This window comes from Patiria miniata, unplaced genomic scaffold (genome assembly GCF_015706575.1).
Source record: "Patiria miniata isolate m_02_andy unplaced genomic scaffold, ASM1570657v1 HiC_scaffold_1, whole genome shotgun sequence".
NCBI classification, from domain to species: domain Eukaryota; kingdom Metazoa; phylum Echinodermata; class Asteroidea; order Valvatida; family Asterinidae; genus Patiria; species Patiria miniata.
The window spans coordinates 6,416,499-6,424,724 of NW_024037047.1; positions in this window are offsets into that span (position 1 = coordinate 6,416,499).

Genomic DNA, 8,226 nt, shown 5'->3' on the forward strand with positions numbered 1-8,226 from the left:
TGTTCTTTTTTATAAAAATGACTTATTTTTTTGAAATTTTGCATCCAAATTTAGAGTGTGTACATTTACTTTTTACAAATTCCATAAATAATGGGTATAGTTGAAAAATATACTCTGAGTCTATCCTGTCACCTTCAATAACAACTTGCAGGAAAAAGTTGTGTAACCTTTTCATACTTGTTGTTTCCATTTCTAAAATAAAATGACCTCATATTTGTCAGATTTTGTATCCACATTTTGAGTGTCTAGACCTACATGTACTTTTTGCAAATTTCCCAAAATAATGGGTAAAGTTGAAATGTGTACCCCCCCCCCCCCTTTCAATCACAAATTGCAGGAAATAGTTGTGTGTCCTTTTTCATACTTGCTATTCTATTTATAAAAAGACCTACAAGTATTTTTTTAGGTTTTCAAGTTTGTCCAGAATTCGAGTACCTAGTGTCTACCTGTATTTTGTGAATTGCAAAAACAGAAGTGCACTCCGAGTCTTTCAGAAAACATGTATCATTTTCACTTAGTTTCTCATGAAAAGTTTCCACTTTATTTACCTGAAGTTCTGTCTAGATTTCTAGTATGTACAGCTCGTAAAAATGATGGGATTTTGTTAAATAATGTAATAACAGGTTTTTGTTGAAAAATGTATTCCAAGCTTTCCCATATTGTACAAGTTTAAAATCTGATTTGTATTCGGAGCTACAAAATCTCCGAACCAGATAGTTCAAACAGATATTTTCTGTTCCCAAATTTTCTATAGCCAGAACTTCAAGTATTCAGTTTTATTTGTAGACGAATGTATTTTTTAAAACATAACTCAAGGTATTTCTCCGAGTTTGACACTATTTTGCAGGCTAGATTTAATTGGCTCCCAGCTTCAGATATATTTTGTTGTCTGCAGCCAATGCTTTTCAACATGATTGAAGGTATTTCGCCCCAAGTTTGTCCCTCTTTTACATTCCAAAATTAATTAGCCCCCACTTCAGGAACTTTTTTTCCTGTAGCTAAGTCAAATGTATTTCTTTTGGTCGACATGGCACAGTATTGATTTTTCTCCCCGCGGTATTGTCTGAAGTGAAGGAGGGTTAATTTGGATATGAAAGAGATCAACACCTGTTAATTCCTTATAAGGAATGTCTGGCCCCTGGGTCGCGAAAAGTTGTATGACCTTTGAACCCCATGTCGGCACGTGGCCGCGGATGCGCGTTCAGTCCTATTGTTCTCTTGGGTAAAAGTTATGTGGCAGCTGGCACGCGCCTTTTATCGCTGAAGTAATTCGTCTGGGATTGCACTCTCGGTGATTGACAGATTCTCCACGCGTGCATCAGTGTCAAAGTTGACAAGTCGTTTTGGGGTCTAATGTTCTTATTGAAAACTGGAGACTGTGAACATTCAAGACAAAAAAACCCCTTTTGAATCAAATCAAATAATCATATAAGATAGCCTGATCGACCAAGCACTCCTTCACTCCTTCACTTTATTTAATCTTCTTCGCAAGACAACTCGGGATATTTGTAAGATACTCGAAGTAACTGCAGTTTCTCCTTCAAGACAACAATGCCTCTTTTTGATCAAGCATGATGGATAAACCCAGTTGCAAGCAATGTTATCTCCTTCACATTTGCTGGAAATTCTTCGCCAAGTTCTTCCTTTCAACAGATAATTCGTCGCAACAATATTTTATTCATGGACAACAACCAAAAAAAGGTTAAATTCGAAAATGTTTTGATCTCGAATTCATGCAGAAAAACGGCTCCTCTTCGTCGAACAAAGACAATTTAAGGATTTCAAGAAAACAATATCGAAACTATAGCCAAGATGTGACATTTTGTACTTCCACCGAAAGAAACCTCCTTCAAATATGCATCGTCTCTTCTTCATCTTGAATGTAAATTGTTCCGACAACACCAACTTCTGCCTTCAACAAAACTTGTCCAAGCGTCAACTCTCTGTTTGGTTGAATCTATTGTCATGGGGTGGGGTGAGGTTCATGATCAATGAAATGCACTGTTAAAATATACAGAAGATTATAAGACACCAGTTCAACTAATTAACCGATTGCAATATATTTTACATAAATTTATTAAATTGTAGTCAGTAAATAATAAATAAATCATAGGGTGGGTTCAGGGCACATTGTGGGAAATTATCTGCAGCACGGCGGCAATGCAAAAAACCAAAAGCTCTTGGCAATCGCTTGCATATTAAGTGAGTTTGTGAATGTCGAGGTTGATATGTGTGGACCTCGTGTGTAGCTGAGTTTTGGGTGAGTAAACTCTTGTGAACGAATGAGTGACAAGATGGTCATTGTTGAGAAATGCAGTGTGTCGATTACTTGCCCGTTTCCGAAAAAGATTTGGAAACGAGTATTCGGAATCGGAAACTCGTATTCGGACGCGTACGTGTCACTGAGTAGGCCTACTCAGTCTTCCGTCTCGGCAAACCGTATAGCGGTACGAAAGTATCGATTCGATTATTCGATTCGGTACTGAGATGCGAGTCTGTCAGACACTGAGTCTGAACTGTACTGATGAGCAAATGAGATGTGGATTGTGGAGAGTGATGAGTGATGAGAAAGTGAGAGTATCGATTCGAGCACTCGATTTGATACTGAGACTTAGTCTGTGAGAAATGTGAGTTTGAATACTGATGAGCAAGTGAGCTTGATTAAAAGTTGTGAGTAATAAATGATGAGTGATGGGTAGTCAAAGTGAGAGTATCGATTCGAGCACTCGATTTGATACTGAGACTCTGTACAGGAATTTGAGTTTGAATACTGATGAGCAAGTGAGACGTGTGATTAAATATTGTGAGTAATAAATGATGATTGATGGGTAGTGTACATATGAGAGTATTGATTCGGCACTCGAGTTGATACTCAGACTCATTCTGAGTGTGAGTAACTGATGAGCTAGTGAAAACGGGAGTTATAGTTTGTGAGTAATGAATGATGAGTGCGTGGTGTGTATGGTTAAAGTGAGAGTATCGAATCGATCACTCGATTCGATACTGAATCTCATGTCTGTTACATGGCGTATGTCTGAATGCTGTAACGAGCCAGTGTTTTGTGTAATTGCATGTATGATGATTGGTGATCTTGAGTGGTGAATGTTGGGGAGTGACAGTATCGATCGCTGGAATCGATTTGTGAGTCAATTACATGTGTAATTATAAGTGGTGAATGTATAAGAGTGGTGAGTTATGAGTGGTGAGAAAGTGAGTGAGTGTACAAGCAATATGCTGCAGCATGCTAAGCAATAACATACATAGTTTGCGTGGCGAGTAAGCTAGCGTGGGGCATAGGTTACTGAGGGAGGGGAATCATAAATAGGGTATTACAAATTAATCAGGTTCATATAAAATAAAATAAAATTATTTAAAACTACAAGTCATAGTCTGAAATAAATTTATATAAAAATACATACAATCTGAATTAATTAACGTTTAGATTATACTGGCTTCTCATGAACCAATGATTATTAAAACCCTGTGTGTAATGGGGGTGGGGGCCTTGTGTAATCATAAGTAAATTTGTCCAGCGAATCTTTTCATGGTCATCTTCTTTTCATGGTCATCTTCGACAATGGACAGGTTTCGTTTGTGGTGCAAGAATGTAAACTTGGCTAGGTATGCTTCAGACTTTTCACACATCATCGACAATGTGTTCGTCCATCATAAAAAAGAATATTTACTGTGTCTTCATCATGAAAAGCCACAAGTGTCTCCACCATCAGTGGCCCAACTATGAACAGGATTTGAACTTTGATGTCAGCAAGGAGGATACTACAACTTTCACAAATTTCGACGAACTCTTTTCATAAATCAAGTGGTCTTCTTCATATAATAATCGTAAATTCAACCCAAAGAAATGTATCCTGTTTTTTTTTCAAGAAAATCTATCAGAGCACACTCAGAGATGTCTCCTTCATATATCTCGCAAAGGTAACTTAATTTGTCTTCGGAGTTCTCCACTGTGAGCAAGATAAACAGTCTGCAGTCATCAGATAAATAGCCTGAACACGTGGATTTCATAGAATACAGTCGTATTGAAAAGTGCTCAGTGACTATCAAGAAACCTTCAAGAAGTCAAGACGTCGCAACTTATCAAGATCCGCTAAGTTCTTCTCAGAGTTGAATTAACACATCAAGCGATGCATGTACCACATAGATATCTTCTTCCAATGGTTGCACCGAACCAGAATTTCATCAACAAACGCGGGTATGATCCTAACGTTCTTACTCGATGAGATATGAGCGAGGATAAGCGTATCGTCGCAGTATTGGATATAAGCACCGGCGAAAATTATTTTCTTCTTCCTCACGCTCAACACTATCTGCAGTTTCGACTTGCTCTGCCAGCTTTATATCAAGGAATCTTCCAAATGTATGCCTGGAAGCAATATTAGGGTCTTGATTTTTACTGGAATTTGACAAAAGATGGAGAGGTTCGTGTAATTAGCACGGCAATGTTGGTCATCTGAAAAGTATTGGATTTTTTTGTAGAGTTTGGCTTCTGGTGGTGGTTGTAAGAATGCATGGGAAAATGGGGAAATAATTTAATAATGTACCGGTACATAAAATATGAACAACATGTAAATTATTATATCACTTTCATAAACACACTTAAATATAAATGATAACCATAAAAAATATTCATAATTTATGATGAGTATAATGTAACTTTAGACAAGACGAAAAACGCACTGGTGGGTTTAAGTGGGGATGGTAGTAAGGTAAACTACTCGCAGCATCGCAACGGCTAAAGCAGGCGGCGCAAACCGCGGTGTGCGCGCGAAATAAAGGATGGATATTGTGAATGTGATGATGGTGTAATTGTGGTGTTGTTTGTGGTGATAGTTGTGGTGATACACGCAGGTGAATGATTAGGCAGCCCTAATGAATGTAATCACTTTGGTGATTTGTGTAATGAGTGATTTGAATGTCAGTGTACTGAAGACGGAAACCGTGTTAACCGTGGTAGGCATACCGCCATCGGTAAACGCCGGTAACGTCATCGCTCGGTATATCTCGGTTTAACCGTGGATTTCGCAGTTTGTTTCCGTCTTCGAGAATGACTGGTTAAATGTTTAATTGTAAAATATCTGATGGTGAGATTGTTTCAGTGAGATGAGTGAAAGTTGATGTGTGATGGAATATTTTACTGTGTTGGTGAAGGATGAATCGTGTGCGGCCCACACCAGCAGCGTATGCAAGCTAAGCGATACGCGCCAAGCGCGGCTTAGGGGAATTCCATGGGATGTAAAGGGCAAAGTTCTGGGGAAATAATTATAAAATAATAAGTAATTCATCAAATTATTGAATAAATTACTAATTAAATCGAATTAAAAGAATTTATTGTTTAATTTAACTCTAATGTTATTTATGACTAGGCTACATGTATCTACAAACCATTATTAAATAAAATTATGACAATAACAAAACACAAAACAAATCAATTCATCATATAGATTTAAGGAATGGGCCTTTATAATGGGTGCGGGTGGGTCGGCTGTAGGCCTACTTGTCTTTCAGTTTTTAGGGTTATATGGTGAAGAGATTGACGTTCTGAAAGTGAAGTAGTCGTCATAGCTTCCAGCAGGTCGGAAACAAGAATATAGTTTCTCAATCAAACATCTGAACCGTGGGAATCTTTTACGGGAACAACTGAAGTCAGCTATTAAATTTCTCCGTGGATTGAAGAACAGCCTCCAAGAAATTCGAGAAAACTTCATCTACGGATTCGCGTCTCCATCTTCACAAGACTGACTTGAAAAACAAACTGCACTATGGAAATCGTCAAGAATAACGATCAAGGAGCCTGAAGAAAGGTTATGCCATTCTTCAAAAGATAATGTCTTCAAATGAACTTATGCAACGAAAAGTAAATCTTTATGTTGGAAGACATGACATTTCTATGGAAAGAGTAACATTTTAACGGGAAAGAAATTACCCATCACCATCCACGTTATTTATGTCACAGAGTTCCTTCACTCGTCCCATCTTGGCCACCGATCATCTCACAGGGAAGGAGAAATCGGCAAGTAAAGAAGCGGACTATATTTCTGAAATCTCCTCAGGATAAGGAGCCCAATCCAGCAGATTCACTGGAAATATTTCAGCTGTATTCCATCATCGAACATCTCGCGTGATGCAAAAAGGCATTACTCTAGAAGTTTATCATGAAAAAGAGATGAATCTGCATAAAAATGCCTTAGAAAAACAAAATGTTTAGCGCTGCGTGTCAGATGTAAGCCTGTCTTTCAGGCTGCAAATCTAAAGGATTATTCCTGTGGTTGGTTTACTTGTAGAAAATTCTACTTTCTGGGTTCATGTGCTGTTATTTTGTCAGTTTTTGGTTCAAGGAGGGTCCATGGCCCTTTTGAGCTTGTAAATGGAAATTGGAATGGTATGATATTTGTGCATTTTTAAAAGATACTAATTCCGTCCAAAGTACTCATTCAGTTTTGAAGAATACATACCATGTAGAAAATTCAAGAGCCCTATAATGCTGCGTGTCTATCGCAGTTAAAAACGTACATAGGGATAATTTATTGCCATTTGTGACGACATCCGTAAGGTTTCTGCAATCGATCACATTAGTTGAATAACGAGCGAATGTTATGAGATTTAAATCGTTAAAAGTAAAAACAAAACACAAATATCGATGAAATGACGGATATCGAGTTAGTAGTCAGTATGAAGCAAAAGTATGGAATGGTTTTATTAAGTGTAATACATGTACATGGGTTTTTCTCATAAAGAAGAAATTGTTTACACTACGCAAATATGAAACCGATCAAGACAATATCAATTAATAGTTTATCTGTCAAAAATTGTAATTATTGATCAGAGTTGTTATGATTAATTCTGTAGGGTCCTGAAATGTAATACATTTTTTTTTTACCGTTTTGTCGTCGTTGGTTAAATTTAATGTCAATGAATATGGTATTCTGAAATAGTATTTAAAAAGAATATTTAAATAACTTGTGTATCAGTAGTGTGATGGATAAATGAACATCAGTGACGGATGTCTTTTAATCAAAAGAGCCTAATAATGTGTACATTTTGTGTAGTCACTCGGTATTAATTGAAATGTATCGATTCAATTACCATCACTTGGAGTTTCACAAATGATACAAAAAAAATTACCCGGCCGTACGATTCAGTCTGAAATATTTTAACGATGCTGTCAATCATTACCCTTCCAAAAATGTATAGATGTCGTACAATGGAATAGATTTGACCATTTTGATTTCCTTGGTTATAATCGAAGTGTGTTGCATTGTGTAAATATTCGTGGTTGGTCAATATTAATTGAAACGTATTGATTAAATGAAAACGCTTTGGGTTGTAAGAATGTTCGGGAAAAAAGAAACAACGTACGGATTACGATTTGGTCTCGAATAATATAGTCATGCTTTACTGTCAATCATTTTTGTGTGTGATCGATTGTTTACGTCACGAAATGTAATCGATTGTACCGTTTTATTTTCCCTTGTAATGTTACACAAAAACACCGATGATTGATAATAGCATGCCATACTTGAATGTCCAAAAAGGGTTATGTGACTTGTGTATACGGAAAACTACGAAGGAACATTACTGACCGATAATTCTACACGTATATGGGTTTAATTGATCAAACACGACATGTTTCGTATCTGTTTTAATCTAACTCGTTTGGGAAGGTTTGTAATAATGTGTCTTTGTAAGTTATTGATCACTGATATGAATCGATAATTTGCTATTATCAAAGTGTGTTTAACAAGAAAGCATTTAGGCCTAATGATGATGATTTTCCTGACATGCACGGAGTTGATCATTAGTATAATCGTGTTGTAATTTTGATAATGGTGTGGAAAGGGACGGCTATAAGGGGAGATGGGAGGCCATTTTTCAAAATGCGCAAGAATAATATCCACAGTGTGGACGTTCTGCTTCACACTTCATCGACAGAGTATTCTTACACCAATCTCAGAGAACCTCTGTCTTCATCATGCAAAATTGTCTTCTACAGTCATCGCCTGTCTCTCTCAATACGAGTAGGTTTTGAGCATTAGAGGAAGATACTACTATCTTCAAGGGGAGATGGGAGGTCGTTGTTCAAAATGCGCAAGAATAATATCCATAGTGAAGACGTTTTGCTTCACACTTCATCGAATAGACAGAGTATTCTTCCACCAATCTCAGAGAACATATACCTTCTGTCTCCATCATGCAAAACTGTCTTCT